The following is a 17,984-nucleotide window of genomic DNA, read 5'->3' as shown; positions in this document are numbered from 1 at the left end:
GTTCGTAACATGCAGGGTCACCCAATATAAATTGGGGCGCTCAAAAATCGTGCCAAGAATTTGCAGCTTCCAGATTTGAATGATGGCAGTTGAAGAAAGACACAAACAGTGTGATTTGTTTCCAGATTTGTTTCAATAAACTAGGAAAGATTGAAGAAACGCACTCTCCTACACATTGTCAATACCCTAAACGGCTATTTTCCTGGGCTGTTGGAGCATCGATGGTAATTCGAAATTGATTCTAGAGGGCATATTTGCTAAAAGTGCAACAACAGAACTGCATGTTATGCTTCGAACTTGTAAAGGCATGCCAAAATAAATATCGTAGCAAAGTTTTCTACTGGTACCAAACTACGCGTACACACGAGATTTAGCGGGCGGTCATTGAAAATGATAAGACGGCAGGAGTTTTTTATTTTATTTCCACGGATTATCCACGAATAACTGTGCCTAGTGGCAGTTTTTGTAAAATTTTAACACATAATGCGTCGTCCAAAGCAAAGATTATCTCCCAAGCACTCTTTTTATTGATTGTGTCTTCATTCTAAACCTCGTGCTTTATATTGGGCATCCCTGTACGTTCAGGTTAACAAACGTACGCCACTGGTAGAAAGAGGACAAGTAAATCCAACACTGTCTGACGGTAAGGATGTCGTGTCTTCGGAAAGCAGGTCACGCATGCTCTATCACATCCTGCTCTAGCGACCTTCCACGGGAACCCTCGAAGCCCAAATTACAACTCTTACAGATACTGGCAGTCTACATACCCATTATCGCCAAGTGTGCATCGGGCAGGCACTGATATGTCCTCTTGCCTCGTGCAACGGAGATCAAAAAAGCTATCGACAACGTAACAAAGCAGCGTCCCGTATCGCAATAGATAACTCGGTAGCCGGGCGTCTATCTTTAGGAGGCAGCCTTACGCTAGGAAAAGCATGAAAAAAAAAGAAGAAAGAAAACAAGAAGCCCAGCAACGACCGTTGCGCTGGCATGATGGCCGCCATTCAACCCTTTAGTGGCCGTATCGTGCATGTACGCATCGCGCGGCGCATCTATTATTAACCCTCATCCACTATACTTGACGATGGAGAAGGCTTTATGACCAGCCTGCTTTGCATATTATTCAAACTGGCCAAACGGTCGAGTTCGCCGCCTGCCACGCGGACGCCGTCTTGCTTTTGCCTTCCCTCTCCACTGTTTGAAAACGGAGAAGTCCTCGAATCCTCCGGCGTGATGTAATAAGCAATTTTTTTCTTTTTTTTTTTTTTTTTCCCGCAGACTTCTCACTTGTTCGTGCCGTTTTGGTTTTCGTTCAAATCCTCCAGAGGGGAGAGGGCAAGAGGGAGGGAGGAAGAAGTTGAGCCCCATTTCAGTTCCGTCCAAGTTGGTCTGTCTTCTTGCAAAGCAAGGAACGGCTTCCACCCATCTGGCTCCGGTCCAAAAGCAAAACGAAAGCGGCAGTGTTTTATTGTTTTCTCTTGGCGGGAATCCGTTGTGCGAGGCTGTTGCTTGTGTTCGAAGGGTCGTCGCTTTGCAATGCACTGCATGTGTGACGGCTTAGGAAGCGAGGCCGAAACCGTTGGCAAAGAAAGCATGCTCGGTGTATATACACGCCCCGAGAGCTGGCCGTGCGTCTTCTCTTTTATCGAGCGTTGCCTGGTGATATTTTAGTCCATGCAAATGAGCGTCTAAATTTGTCCGTGCACGAGAGATAAGGCTGTGTAACATGTAGATAACGAGAGAGAGCAAAGGACATCGTGCTTTGTGATAACGCCGGCTTTGTCGATGGTACGATGTTCGGTTGCCTCTGGTAGTCTGGGTCGGCGTTCTCCTGCGGAATGTGGTTCCTGTTGGTTCATTGAAGTTTTTATTTGAATTCATCGGATGCATTTTTGCATGTTTCGCGAAATTATACCCTCTTTTATGGTAATAATCGAGTAAAGCAATATGCTATCCTTGTGGGCAGGTAACTATATAGCAGGTACAGCTGCTCCATGAAGCTGCTCCCTTGGGAAACATAAATCGATTAGAGCACAGCATTTACGAAACCAGTTTTCAAGCCTGTTGGATTTAGTGATGACAAAACTAGTTCTGATTGATTGACGTAAAGAAAAAATACGATGGAGATTGTGGCTTCGCTAGTGTGAGGCCAGCAATTACACATCACGTGCACCAGTTACATTGGTGGAAAATTTGTGGAACGATGATGACGATGATGATGATGATGATGCCTAGTTCTAGTTGTGCTTGTTCTGTGGTATTGTTGTGTGTCGTGAACGAACTATTCGTTGCAGGAGAAGTGAGTCAAACGCCAGCGAACAAGCACAAACTCTTACTTTGATTTTATATAACTTTGCAGTTGAGTCTTACCAACATACACACACATGATAAAAAGTATGAATTGTTATCACCAGTTCGTAGGGAGAGGATGGAACTTCGTTGTAAGCCACGCATACCCACCAGCTTAATGTAACTACGAAAACATCATTCGACATATGGTTGAAACAGAAAAAAAAAACAAAAAAAAAACAGAATAGCAAACACAAAAGTCTCTACAGAAATATATAGACAAAGACTGCTCCTGCGCCAGCGCTATCCTTGAAACTTATATCTTTTAAGTAGGGTTCCCGGTTTTCGAAAAAGCACCTCTCGGATGTCTTTTTGCGAATTCAGCATGTTCTACAACAAGAAAAAAAAAAAGAAAACGAGTACACGATTTGAAGTTGCAAACCGTTCCCCGAGTAATATATCGGTACCGCTGGAACGTTTCCGGGAGAGGTTTCATTCTTCCCTAACAGGCCAGAAAAGGGAAATATCAATAGACGCTTTCAGGAAATCCAAGTGTTCCTTGCGCACGATTTGCATCCTGGGAGATTGTTGTCATGAGGAAGGGAGAACGGCTAGTCCTTCACGTTTCGTTTTCGCTTACCTTCACTCCTCGTGGACAATGGGCCGAGAGAGGAGAAATCGAAACAGTTGGGACACCTTCTCCTCCTTGCTGATAAGGAAGTTCCCATAGTTCAATGCGGCGCTAAATTCTGAGGGATTTTCTGAAGTCGTCTATTGGATTCTCCATCCTGAGGACATGACTATTGCCCTCATCCGTGATTGGGGGGGGGGGGGGGGGGTTGTGTCTTGGTTTATTGCCTCGGTTTTGGGCGGGGAATGATTAAGCACGATACGAGATGTGGGTGGTTCTCTCTTCGCAACCATCGGCTGCAGAGGGCGCGGACCAGTGACATTTTTGCTTTTCATTCTAGCTGCGCCCTTTTCTGCCCCCATTCACCGCTTCCCCTGCCCTGGTTGGTTCCTTCTGTTGACCTAACTAACTGTTGCCAACTAACTGACCTTCTGTCGCTAACACGGAATAAAAAAAAAAAGAAATGCGCAAGCTACTATGTACATATGATTGCATGACTGTGACTTTGTACATATGACTGCACAACTGTTGGTATGTATATATGATAGGGGTTTTATATACATTTATGGAGGCGCATTAGCGCTACTAATATACGCACTCTTGTTTTTGTTAAGGGTAGCATATTGATACGGTTGAGAAATGAAGTTTTTAAAAATCTTGAGGGGAGGTAAAATCAAACGTAGACATGAATAGCTTCGCTGCAATTGTAAGAAACCATGGGCAGGCTACTTAAACAAATTACCAAGTTGTAGCTACAGATTGCTCGTGAAAATATTAATTGGGTTATCAGTTAGGTTTTCCAAATGTACAAGGGTCATTCAAGGTTGACCGTTGGTTACTTTTGCTTCTTTAAATACAATGGAAAATTCGAGAAGAAGCACCAAACTACGTCAGTTTTTTTCAAAATATTCACCGTGCGCATCTAGACACCGCTGCCATCGCTGTGGCAACGCGTTGATGCGTTCGGCGTGGAAATAAGTGGAATGCTCTCGTAGCCACTGGAGGGCATCTTTCTGGAGGACATCATCTGTGTGGAACGTCTTTCCTCTAAGGAGCTCCTTGAAGGGCTCAAACAAACGGTAATCGCTTCGGGCTCATCCTGGGCTGTAAGTGGCATGGGGCAAAACCTCCCAGCACATTTCGGCCAGCGTTGCTACCATCACATCCACCGCATGAGGCCGGGCATTGTCACGAAGAAGAATGTGCCTTCGGGACAACAACCCAGGCCTTTCTTCTGAATTGCGTTTTGCACGGCACCCTTTATCAACGTGGAGTATAGTATTGGGCATTAATCGTGACCCATTGGTCCAAGAAGTCCACACGTATGACACCCCGCATGGTCTCAGAAGGGAGTTCCCATGGACTCCCCAGCAGACGGCTGCATCTTACTTTTCTTTGGCCGCTGGGAAGCCTTATGTCGCCATTCCATGCTGTTTCTTTTTGTCTCGGGGGTGAAATGATGCGTCCAGGTTTCATCACATGTGACGATTGATTGCAAAAATTTGTCCCTTCGTCCCCCTCGGATTGAAACCGTTCAGCAGCTGTTCAGAGACTGTCATGCGCGACATTCTGGTCACAAGTGAGGCGTCTGGGAACCCATCTTGCACAGGCTTTTGCGGAACAGTAAGTGCTCGTGAATGATTGTCTCCGCACTGCTAACACCAATATTACGCTGTGCTGAGATGTTCTGAACTGCTACTCTTCGGTTCTCGAGGACGACTTCCTCAACGCCTGCGGTGTTCACTGGCGTAACTGCAGTCGGACGAACGTGTCCATGTGGTCCATTTGTCAATCCCGTCCTTCGCCAGACTGTCTGAACCATTCATACACTCTTCCCCTTGACATCGTTTCTTCCAATACTGTGCAGGCAATCTTTGCAATATCTCAGCTCGTTTGACGTTCTCCTTCACAAGGAACTTGATTATGCATAGCTGTTCCACAGCTGCAGACACACTGCTCGCCGGCATGATATCTGCCGCTGCTGCTCGTGCACTGCTGCACGTGCTGCTCATGCCGCTGACCCGAGAAAGATTGCACTCCGTCCTCCAAAAGTTTTATTCAATTACATTTACTCACTGATTTTTGTCCAGCAAAAAAAAGTCTCGGTCAACCTTGAACGACCCTTGTAATGACTCTACTGTTACCAAGTTTAAGAACTTTGTAGTTACTGTTCAAGAAAAAAGTGAAACCTTGCCAGCATCAATGTATAGACCGGTTTTTGTTTGTTTTATCCATTGTTACAAAATTATAATCGTTGAACGTTTTGCACTAGATGAAGGATGACACAAAATTCGTTTGGTGGAAAATGCTAAATATGAAGGTAAGATCAGGGAACACCGTACTATGCAGGAGTACCTGGTCACTCCTAATTTCTAAGCGTACTGAAATTACGATGCAAATTTCTAAAGTGATTCACGAAGAATCTTAATAACCATGAAACTGTTCAGACGCGAGAGCATCGAAGCACCCGCAAAACCACGCGGTCCCATATTTACTCACTCGAATTTACATGCATTGCACGCGCACAACAGCAACAATAGATATAACGATGATGATGAATGTGGAAATTCGCCACCAGAGTTGTCGCCCACTACCCGCAATTGGTATTGCGGTTGCACTTAGTGAATAATCCGAAAAGCCACCACTCCATTTCGACGGTATCATGCTAGGCATCACCACATTTGGTTGTCGCTTAAGTTTTTCCATTACTGCTATTTCAGTATTAAAATTACATCAATGTAAAATACACACACGCACAAAAAAAGAAAAATACGAAGGCCAAGTGTTGCTGTAGTACGGTACTTCCTCCTGTTACCTCAATAAACAACATTTTTAATCGAACGAATTGTGTGTCGTCATCTGATGCAAAATTTTCAATGGTGATAATTGTATAACAATGAATAAAACTAAACAAAAAATGGGCCTGCATATGCAGTTGTGCTGACAGAGTTTCACTTTGGGTTTTACCGCGGTTGTTTTCTCTCTTTTTTTTTTTTTCATGAGGCGGGCCAGAGAGGGAGAGAGAAAGAAAAGTGTTATGCGAGCATGCAGTTTAGACCTCACAAGATTTTTGAAAAATTAAAGATTAATAGTGATGTTATTTCCATAGTCGTTCATTGATATCGTCAATTCGCTCATCAAATCATGTCAACCCGGTTCTGGGTGTAGTGTCCCGTAGCCTAAGCGGAGACACACCCCATGACATCATCAACCAATTGAATTGTTGTTGTTGTTGTAAACTAATTTTCGTGGTCACTTCTCGAGGCGCATAAGATTAGACGTTTTCAGTATCCTAAGAGTGATAATTATTTTAAAGTGGCTGGTGGGTGTCAGAGGTGTGAAGTAATTAATTACAAGTAACCAGGATATAATAATTAATTGTTGTATCTAAACACTTTCATAAATGATTAACTGTAGCTGTAATTGAATTACATTTTGCCTCAAGGCATAGTTACCTCCCGCTGCGTTTCTACCGAGTGAAATCTCAATTGCTGTCTGCAGTACTTTCTCTTTGCAAAAGCTGACGCTTTTCCACTGCCTTCATGTTTCCATTTATCCAGTAGCTGCTTGCTTTGCATATGTAGCGGCCTCCGCCAAACACAGATTTTAGCATTTATTTAAAACATGATTTTTCTCAAACAAGTTGTGCCCTGCACATGTGGCCACTCATATCACATAGTGAGTGTTGTAAACTGTTAACGAATGTTTTCATAAATTTAATTTTTAAATGTCTAGTGCCATAAAATCACTAACCTAACACTAGTACTAGATGTGCTTTCTGTTTTGTGTTCTGTTCGCCACTTAGAAGTTGTAGTGTCCAGATAAACGTTCATCTCATGTAGCCTGTTATACCAATTTTGAACTTCTGCTACGAACAAATGTACTAATGTGGGACGGTTTGTAATGTGTTACCACTTTAAACGCACATGGCCTGAAGCAACTCAAGAGTAACCTCATTACACTTGACGAGTGACTGTGACTGGTACTGAATTACATTTCAGTTTCAGCAACTTTTCCTGTTTCTGTCAGATTCGTGCAACTCTATCTTAACGACATTTTTTTAGTAACTTGCTCAACTCTAGTCAGTGTCACTGCTGCTGTGATCTTCTCTGGATGTATATCACAAATGCTGGGGCTTCAGAGAGTAGGAAGCGGTGCCGAGTCAGCACAACTCTTTCGAATGCTTATTGAAGCCTTCCATTTCTATTTGTGCAGCGGGATCACCGCAGTGCTGTTCCACGCTATCTGTAGCACTTTATGGTTTGTAGATTACATATAGTAGAAACGAAACCACGGAGACGTCTCAACCCCGTCGGGACTGGCTACTCCAACACTGGTATTCTGGGTGAAAATAAACATGAAATATCGATTAGCAGAACCTAAAATAGAGACAGACGAACCCAGAGTAACGGGTAAATAGATGGAGAGACAAAGACAGCATAAAAGAAAAAGGAGAAGGAAAAGCCTCACTGAACAGAGGGCGTAAGCTAGTCAGACGACGTAAGTTAAGGAATGGGGGCGATAACATTGTACCAGAAGCAGGTGGATTAGCACACACATCCGAAGAGAAGAGTGCGGTTTTTTGCGCAAAAAAAAGTTCACAAATAGAAACGCCTTACTCCAAAAGCTGCACAAAGGGGTGCAATTCATGCGCTTGGTGATTGCTACCTCTTGTTTCTTTCTCTTCACTACAGCTTGGTAGATGAGTGTTTTGCTACCTCTCTCCTAGTACACGTCTCCAGTGTTTGTCCAAAATGTTTGTCCGAAGGATTAAATAGCGGTGTCCAAAAAATATGGAAGTCCAAGTCGCTAAGTTCTGAGCTCGAATGAGCGACATCCTGTTTCATTATCCTAACTAGCTTCTTTTAAACTTAATTTTACAGTGAGCATTCCGGGCAGTGGAGCCGTGCCCGTGTAGGCTGTAGGTACTTTTATTCCGTTACATACGGTGGGGCAAGCGTACAAAATTGTGGCTAAAAATGTCGAATGTGTGTCTCATTACGTATTACAACAACCTTAAAGCATACTGAATAATGAAGGGTGCATAATAGCGAATTTTGTGAAGAGACCACGCTCCGTGCTTCCCCTTGCCGACGTGAGATGGCGCAAGCCGTCCCACGAAGCTCAAGTTATATTCGATTTGCGGGCGGAGCCGGCATGCAAAGTTTCCGCTTATTTAGAAAAAAATACAGGTGTAATCTAAGTTGTTGCATAGGTGATAAGGAGTTATGCATGTCTTCGCGTGGGATATGCGATGCAGCGCACACGCTATTTGTGAAAGTCGCGTCAAATTGCTGATCCATTTTATCGTGACTCCTGGGACGCTCAGTTGCAAAAGGCTTAGGATCACACGGTGACTCAAAAGGTACGGTGTTTTAGTATACTACTTGTCATGCGTTGTCACCAGCGGTATTCCTACTCTCGTGTATATTAGTTACTATCTGCGCGTGCTTTCGCATAAGAAGCAATGGAACACGAGGCTCCGCTATGCGTGACGCAATTAGTTTGCTACAACATGTGCTTGGCGGCCATGCGAAATTGAATTACATGGAATGTTCAACCTACTTACTTGAGATCATTCAGCTGTCGCGTGACGCCTCTATTAATTTTGTTTGCGAATGCGCATTTCAGACACGCAGAAATTACATTCGAAGGAAAACCAAGAACGCATTTGAGACACGCGCATAAAAAAAAGAAGAAGAAAAAGAGGGAGTAAAAAAAAGAAGAAATGAACTACGGCAACATACTTTTGAAGTTCGCGTCTCGCATGTGTAGCATGTTCATGTACCAAACTGCTTGTAAGTTTAGTGTGTGCGTATACACTTCAGTGACCCCATGGTGGCTACGACAGGCTTGAACTGAAAAATGCATAAGCGTGCAATAGAATTGATATTTTCATTCGATTGAACTGCATATAGCAAGTAAATGGCCGGCAAGCAAGTGATCTTATCAGTTTTAGAATCTCCCTCTGGAGCAATGTATTGTGACAAGAATAGCCGTTATGTGCACCGAGAATTACTATAGCACGTGAAACACGCACACAAGATGTGTTGCGTCTATAAATCGCACATGACTACTACTGTGTTAAAAATATCAGTAGATTCGTGCGATTTAAGGAGAATTTAGGGCGACTGGGCTGTCCTGTAATTCAACCGTGAGAGCTGGGAATAATACCGCCTTGTTGGGAGTGCAATATCGTAAAGTTGATAGGTAAAAGCACCTTGCGATCGCTCGAATCTGCGTAAATGGTAAATCTCGTGCTAACTAAATTACGCCATACTGTTATTCGACATAATTATCGCATCCACTAGCATCGCTCACTGTGACGTAAGTGATACACATTCGCTTATCTACCATAAATGATTCATCAGACACACGCTACAGCACCATACTGTTTTGCTGACCCGCCAAAGTTTTTATTAATGAGTTTGCAAATGTGTCCCTGTCATGTCCGTGCAGAGCTATTGAAATTGCGGTGATCAGTCACAATAGCGTCAAGGAGACATGGCTTGCAGTAGTAATTGCTTTTGCTGCATTCGTCAACGGGTGCCTTGTTCACCTTTTCAGGTTTTGTTACGCTCTAGTGAAATTTAATAATACTAATATTGCGAATGTATATTAATGTGAGGGCATGCGCATGTTCGCATTAGTTGGACATTTTACTTCCTACCCTTTCTTTTTCTTCAGCTGTGGGCTCATGAGCATAAATATCAGAAACCGTCCGCGCGTCAGCCAATTATTTCTCTCATATGCGTTTTCCCTGAAGGATATTATCCACCAGGATGTATAGGTGAAACCATAAGAAGATATGCCTGCCTGCGCTTGTGACATTTTGTCCGCGTCACCATTGGCCTCTTCCCCAGAGTCATCATCCGTTTTCAACATTCATGAGATTTCCAGTGTTTTTTTGCCGAAGGACACGCCATATTTATAAGCTGCTCTATGACTCTTGAGACGAGCAGGGATCCCTGACGCTCTTTACGGTGGATGAGTAAAATTCCAGTCAAGGTAACCATAACATTGACATTTTCGAGTGTTTCAACACCGCTGATATCCTGACCAGAAACCTAACGAGCATATATATTTTGAGGTCCCCCCTCCCCTTTTTTTATCCTCCCGAGAATGATACGAGTACCTTAGAACACGGGCACGGGCACACAGTATCAAGATGCAACGTCTCCCATGTAAACAAACGAAAAAAAGAAAAAATGAGGAAGAAGAAGAAGAAAACAACACCGCAATAAGGTAGCCGCAGTGTGTTACTCAATTATGCCAACAGCACTGGAACGGAATACACCTTATGTCCCCTAATGCAGTCATTGTAATTTATACGCTGCAACGCCTGCTTGCAATAATTCCTTTCTAGAAAACGAAATGCTCCTATGGCAGCACTTGCCAGCACAGGCTAACTGCAAAGTGGCAGCAAAGTTTTCAAATATTTTGTGCGGACCCTTTAAAGTGGACTTATAAAATGTACGTCTGCAGCGGCATTTTCTTACCATTTGACAAGAAAGCGATTTGCATGCACTCTCGACGCCATGCAAGGCACGGCAGGCACCGGTCAATGCTACGGTGAAACGCATTATTATTAGGTTCGAATACGAAACGTTGTCCAGTATTATGTCTATGCTTTTGCGGCCATTCTGTTTCTAAAATGAGCTGCTGCAAGAGTATCGCATTAGGATGGAACTGCTCAAGAAATATCGTCATACCCATAAAATAGATTGATATCTACTACACTCCAATAATTAGAGCAGGTACATTAAGGGAAGGGGTCACTAAACGGGACAAAGTTTGCGATCCAGTGCCATTATTTATTGTGACGTCAATTTGAGAAGAAACAATGTGGAAATATTGTGCTGTCTTCAAACACTGCGGCTAAGAAACCTAAGCGGTCTGGTTTCAACCGAACATTGAAATAACGTCCCACATTTCATATAGCTACAAACGTCAGATTTTGCCCCCACGCTCGGGGTAAAACGTGTGGGGCAAAGTAAGAGCCCGACCAAAAAGATTAGGAACAATAAGTGTTGCAGCGAGAGCGCTCAAAAATGAACTCCATGGTCTCCTACACAATGTTCGTGAACATGCACTGTTGTGAATTTCCACATGGGCTGATTTCATTCGGTGAAAAACTTGGTTCTTACCACGTGGCTGGTGGTGGTTGCGACGGAACGTGGCTGGCCAAACTCCCTCTGGCAGCTCAATATTCTTCGAACATGGTCATCCACGCTCAATAACCGCCACCACGGTCTCATCTCGCATGTGTCACTGTAATTTTGCAAAGGACATGCTCGTGCTGATTGTAGATGGGAAAGGAATACTCCCCAGCTGTTGTTGTCATGAGCCGTTTTGTTCTTTTGGGTGAGGCTCTTGGCCGAGGCCCTAGTCGTCTGGCTACGCTGTTTTGCAGACTATATGTACTTGGGCATCGGCACAATGACCTGCTCTTCCTGTGCACTAGCACCGCACAGAGTGTGGCGCTGTTTTGCATTTCAGTCTCCGATATCAGCTTTTGAAGTTCGTTTCTGTAAAGCTTCCGTTACTGTTTTCGAAAGTGCGACGGTCCTTATGTAGCTTCGAGTGGAGATCCCTTTCAGCTCTGCCAGCACCCGTTTTGCCCCAATGCTTCTTCAGAGTACGAATACGTACTGCGTACATGCCGCGCAAGTAATTTCTCTACGGCGAATTTTGTATGTCGTCCAGGATGCAAAAGAAAACAAAACCGTACAAAACGAAACCGTACAAAATTGCGATTCTGAGTTCGGTAAATCTACATCTGCGCAGCGAGACCTCCCGTTGCACCCACAGACGGACAGTGCAAAAATGGTACTGCTATGCTAAGGTCAAAGAAAAGGTCGTAGACGCCCGTAGGCGTCTCCGTGCTATGTCGTGGAGTCTGTTGTATTGATATCTTTTGCATACGTTTGCGTCAAGAGCGTTGCAGACGAGCGAGCGATGGATGAATCCAACAAAATACTATGTTCCGTTCTGTCGTGTTATTCAGAGCATGTATCACAGTAGTTCAAGTACTCAGAAGAAAAAAAAAAGAAACTTACTGATGCCGTTGCATATCTGTAGCAGCCATTCAATGCAAGCCGATTATTTTTCGTTACCGTTTCTGGTAAAAGAGGAACGTTGCCATCTAGTAATTTCGGCAATATACCGTTCCTGTTTCCATTATCATCATGTTAGCATTTTCTGCTGTTTTATGCCAGTGTTCTTTACAGGAAAAGCGCTCCCAGTCTCTTGTGACGAATTGAATAACACCGTCGCTCGACAGTTTCATAAACTTTCTTGATATAATTTGAGAACCGCACACGTCTGTACCTCGAAAGAGAAATACATGAGAAAGACGCGTAACTTCCACGAATAATCGACATACTCCTTCCAGAATACCAAGTTGTCGCATTTTGCCCGTGCGCGTCGTTTCAATAAGGTAACCTTATCGTTAAAACAGGAAAGCCGAAATTCCAGTCACAGGAAGGAAATTTTCATTTCCTAACATGGCCTAACACAAGTAGCGGATGATGTAATGATGTCTGTGAAATAAGGCGACCCTCCATACTCGATTTGTCGTTCATTCTATGACCTTTTACCCAGACTGTCTTTTAACAGCGATGTGCTGGAGGGCATCTCTGATGGCGAAATGTGTAGGACATGGTCGGCATGTTGCTTGTGCTATAAGACGTCATTGTTATATGACATTAAAAATGCCGGTGATGGCAGCATATTAGACCACCCTCAGTTCTCTTTTTGACAATTGATATGCGCGATACCACAACGGGGTGGGGGGTTATGGTTATTCAAAAAGAAATGAAGAGAAAGGAAAGTTTAGCCAGGCAAAGAGTCGACTTGCTATTGCTTAGAGTAAAATAAAATCAAAAGATAGAAAAGAAACAGAAATGTGAAAAACTACAACGTGACAATTTCGCAGGCTGTTCATGAGGTCTGAGGCTCTGACAAAGCGGAGGAGAACGGTCGTGATGGCCCACTGGCTGGGGAGCAGCCGTGCCGGACGGGGCCAAGCACAGTGGCCGAAGAAAAATCTTAGCATAGTTTTGGTGCAAAGAGAAGTCCTTACAGCCAATCTGAAGTAGACGGCGTCGGCGGTTTTTCGGTGGTTATGCTGTGGACAATGCAGAATATGGTGGGGGATGTCAGCTTCCACGCCGCAGGTATAGTCAGTTGAGGGAACTTAACTGGCCCATTTTGAATAAAAGCGAGAGAGTAAGGGCAACATTTAGTCGTACGCTGTGGAGAAGGGATTCTTCTTTGCAACTTACAGTGACAAGCGACGCCAAACTCCATGGACGATGAACTGCAAGTATGCGTTGTATGCGGTAGTTACGGCCCGGAACTGCCGGGCACTTGTGACACACCGCCGGCGAATATGTAGACGACATGTCGAGGCTGTAAGCGGCAGATGTGCCACGGCCGAAGTGTCATCCAAAGTGTCATCGCACGCAGCTCGTCTCTTTACTGCGTCGCCCGGGTGTTTCCGTTCAGGTTTATGTGACCAGGGACTCATTGGAACGTGATGTTGTGATCAATGGCTAAGAGTTGAGTTTATTTCTTAAGTATCATGGCGTGCAAATCACTTATTGTGATCGGGCGAGATGACGTCGATATATCTAATGATGCCTTGATGTCGTTGAGAACGACCCACTCTTCGGGCATTGATCCGACAGTATATTCTAATGCTGCCAGGATGCTAATTTCTGCTTCCGTAGAGGACACTGTACAGATAATTTGGAAGGCATGCTCCAGGTCTTCATCCTGAATGTGGATGGCCGCGCCCAATCTAACAGATGCCATTGAGCCATTGGGGTATATTTGACGGCGTTGTCGGTGAGAAGCTCAGATGTTCCAGTGCGAGGCGATGGGCCACGACTGTAGAAACGTCGTGGTTTTCGCAGAAGACCAGGGATGCTAGAGCAAATCTGGGGACTTCCAAGTATGATGAGTCATGATGAGGTAAACACGAGGCAATAGACAAAGGGACTGAGGAGCAGACAGGACGAGAGGATTAGCCCAATTGTTCGTCGTGTTGTCGTGTCTTCCAAGTGTCCGCATTGCCAGCGCATAACACGGGGTTGACGCTGGGGAAGTAAGCTCCCTTTCAAGCCTGCAACACCGCTCAGTCTTCATCAGTGCGACGAACATAGTAGAGTGGATGTCCTGTAAAGTAGCGTGTATAAATCGCTAAGGGTATCTCCGTCCCGCAGAATGCCAACAGGCTGCCCTCGCGCCTCTGCTAGGACGGAGCACGCCTCCGTCGTCCTGGGACTCCCAAACAGACGCGGAGGCTTCGGGCCTGGTTGTTGTGTAGTTCCCGTTCTTGGGTTCCACTAAGAGCATGTAGGACGGGTAAGCTGTACCGCAATGTTCGGGCTTGATGGACACGGTGGAGGTCAGAGTATATGACGGGCCCCAGGATGCACCAGCAATGCGCCTGAGTGCCCTGACTGATAACCTAGACAAGTTGTGGGAGTTGTTCAAATATATTGTATTCAACTTCCTATCTCGATTTGCACCTAAAAAGAACCGTCACGTCAAAAGTTACAATCCTCGGTTTACAAGGGAGCTCATTCACCTGAAAAGTATGTTGAACAGGCTACATTGTAAAAGAAAGCTACATATGCAAAGATATATGCAGATACTGCACGAAGCTTTAAAAATAATATTGGGGCGTCAAAATTCCACTTTTAAAACAGCAGAATGTATTCTTTATTGCAGAGCGATCCTGGGATGTTGTGGCGCTACTTTCTGGTTTGAAACGAACAGCACACAGAATTTGCGCAAATAGTTCAGACGTTCAAGACCCTGTGATCATAGTACCTCACTGTTCGCATCTTCTTTCACCTGCACCGCACTTGAATCATGGTAGTCAAAGTGTGCCTGATATCACGATTCTGCAGGAGGGGTTCTTGCTGCGCATATTTGAATCTGGACCCCAAGACAACGGCCAGCTGTTGATGATCCCCCAAATCAGTTCCTAATAAGCAGGGTTCCGGGTTTTCGGGCTCATCCGAAACACTCCCCTCTTGGAGGTTCCAGTAACCGAAAACTTGCCATCAACGAAAGTCATGTCATGATAACTGGTTGGAGGGTCCCGGTTCCTTTTGTATGAAGATAGCACCGCATCGTGGGTTATCAGCCCCCGCGAGAAGGAAGTGTGGCCTTCTTGACCTAACTCCACAGTGCAGCACAATTTCAGCTCACACACGCATAACGAGACGATAATGAGATGGGGCTGAGGCCGGTCAGTATGCTGGGCGCTGCTTCAGAGCCAGAATAAAAGATTATGATGGCGATGGCAGTTCAGCTGATCGAAACACGTTGGGGAGGCCGGTTGATGACAGAAGCGCCCAAGTGACCGAGACGTAGATGCATATATGAGCGGGACTGGGTCAGGGGCCTGGCACCTTTCCGAGGGTAAAAGGGCGACAGTCGACTGCAAGCACCATCCCGCTCTGCAAAATCTCGCGTTCCCGCTGTCACCTCACCTCACTTCACAATGCACAAAGCATGTGTATAATGCGGGTGAACTCCATCCTTTCCTAGAGGGACCTCGACACTGAAATCAGTGTACGTGTATATCCTGTCTAGTGGCTGTGTTCCACTAGATGGCGTTTGATGTCACTTCGGCCAACAACAACTTTATTTGATCATGATGATTGAGCATTTTTACCCCGCGTGGTGATGTGGGAAATGGAATAATGAGTCGGCTCACAGTGAGGACCGAAGTCCTACTGTGTTCAAAAGGATCAGAAGCGCTTTGAGGGCAGAGCGTTGGTGGGCTGGATTCGGCCATGGAGCAACCAATTTTGACAAAGAGAGGGGCGAGAGTCCAGCTGATGGAGAGGCACAGAAAGTGTGGTTCGGAAAGGTTGGTCACTTCGTTCATTCCCGAGCTCTACTTGGAAAATTCCATCGCCAATGTGTGTTATTTTTTTTTCTTCTGAGAATCAAGCTGTTCTTCCTCCTCAAAGTGGACAAGGAAGCACAGATGACACAAGAATTGTCTTCTCGAAAGGTTGAAAGGGCAGGTAGTTGTTGCAACGCAGACAGTAAGAAGAAACGTCAGAGAAAGCTGCCTAGAGACGGTGTCAAAGAATATCCAGATTTTGATATGTTGGTGTAGTCAGATGGTCGTGATACAGATGTCGTCTGCAAGTTCTACCACATCACTCAGCGCTGTTGCAATGCAGCTTCTCATTCTTTTTGTGAGAATGTTGTTTCACAACCGTCGTTTTTTCTCCGAAATTCACATATTAGCTCGGTTGTAAAACAATAAGAGACGAAAAACTCCGAACTGTCTATAATAAAACAAGCTACGAAAAACGCTTTTTGAGTATGACAAAAAATATACTCCGAAAACCCGGAACCCTACAAATCAGGTACGCAGAATGTGGGTTGGTGACCATCTTTTTTATGAAATCCTTCGGATATGGCTCTGTTCCCTTGGAGTGGATGTGCAAAGATCGTGCGAATACCAAAAGCAGATTCTAGCAACGATTACTTAGGGCCTTCGGCTATTGTCCGGTATCATTACTTTGTATACCTGTTCCAAGGCACTCGGGCATTTAGTGTTCACGCACATAATTCCCACTCACGAAGGGCATGATGTCGGTTTTAAAAAAAACGACATGGAACTCGCAGAGGACTATCGGCGACGACCTACGACCCTGCTGAATTGCTTAACCAGAGGGGACCGCAGGTCGGTGTTGTATTCCTTGATTTCTCCAATGCGTTCGATCGGGTTTTTCATGCCAAGCTTCTGCCGAAGTTAGAAAAGCTGTGACATGGGGATATATTTATGGACAAAAGAGAGCGAGGAAAGGTTAGTCAGGCACAGGCAGACATAATAACATGATGGTTTCATTCTGAAATGGGATAAGTCATGTCTCACTGACTGGTGACAATATGTACAAGTGAACTCCTTATATCCTCATCCTCAACCATCGTTACGCCCGGAGTGCCCCAAGCGTCCATACTAAAACGATTGCTATTCAGCGTTTATATTAGCGACATTGTGTGTTCAAATTCCGCCGCGGTCAGACAATATGCGGATGCCTGTGCTATCAGTAAGGAAATATGCAGTGTGAGAGATCAACTCGAACTCCGTCCATGCTTCGCTTCTATATATTCGTGGTTGGTACGACCAATAGCAAATGTCCTTGAACCCTAAAAGGTGTGCTGTATTAAGTGTCACACAAAAGAGGATCCCGTTAACGTTTGCTTACTTTCGTCGGGATACGATTATCCCAAGAGTTACCACATACAAGTATTTGTGCATTTATATTTCGTCCAATCTCAGTCTCCACACCTACTCGTATAAATGAAATGCCACAGAGGACTCACAAGAAGCCTTGATACATCAACCGTAACTGAAGCACGCACGATCACGCACAAAACTGGTTGCATACGAGGTAATATAGTACGCCCTACTCTAGAATATGCAAGTTGAATAATAGACTCATATACACGTTAAATAACATATTACACATCGAACGTTTACTGAAAGGTTTGCTCTCCGATTCATATTTAGCAAGTATATTGTCGCACGATCTCTTGTTTCCCCGCTCTACGCTCTGGCTGAAAATTTTCTTCCTGGATCACACCGTAAACACGACCATCTTAAGTACCATCAACAACTTTATTTTGATAATGGTGATTGGGGAGTTTCATCATCATCAGCGATACTCTACCCCATCGCTGACGGTAATGTGTTGAAATGAAATAATGAGTCATCTGAGAGTGAGGACCGAAGTCCTACAAGTACTACGGTGTCCAAAAATTTTAGAAGTGTTTTTAGGGCAGAGTATCAATGGTAAATTTCGCATTTACATTTCCAGGTACGTTTCTCGCAAAGGAAACAGACTGGTTCATTTGCTTCGCAGTCATACATTTAGTATTCCACTATGTCGAACATATCAGCTGGCTAACCTTGTCAGTGACTTTCATCTTTCATACGTTTTCAGTTTTGTTTTCTTTTTCCCTCGCACTATGAACGAGGGGAATGCTTTAGCTGAGCAAAATATACAAATGCCCCAACATT

At 44.6% G+C, this 17,984-nt stretch overlaps 1 protein-coding gene and 1 long non-coding RNA gene across 4 annotated transcripts in view; one reads left to right on the top strand and one right to left on the bottom strand.

Moving 5' to 3' along the window:
• The window catches only part of LOC135385211 (uncharacterized), a 73,902-nt gene extending 73,023 nt beyond the window's left edge, over positions 1 to 879 (bottom strand). For both annotated transcript variants that reach the window (XR_010420350.1, XR_010420351.1), the window contains exon 1: positions 768 to 879. This is a non-coding gene — a long non-coding RNA (uncharacterized LOC135385211). The remainder of the gene's footprint in view (positions 1 to 767) is intronic.
• Positions 880 to 8,074: 7,195 nt separating this feature from the next.
• LOC135385209 (uncharacterized) overlaps positions 8,075 to 17,984 on the top strand; it is a 281,039-nt gene continuing 271,129 nt past the window's right edge. For both annotated transcript variants that reach the window (XR_010420348.1, XR_010420347.1), the window contains exon 1: positions 8,075 to 8,285. The gene's annotated coding sequence lies outside the window, so the exon portion shown is untranslated. The remainder of the gene's footprint in view (positions 8,286 to 17,984) is intronic.

Source organism: Ornithodoros turicata, chromosome 2 (assembly GCF_037126465.1).
Source record: "Ornithodoros turicata isolate Travis chromosome 2, ASM3712646v1, whole genome shotgun sequence".
Classification (NCBI taxonomy): Eukaryota; Metazoa; Arthropoda; class Arachnida; order Ixodida; family Argasidae; genus Ornithodoros; species Ornithodoros turicata.
Note: the sequence above shows the minus strand (reverse complement) of the source record. Positions and strands in the feature narration are given on the sequence as shown.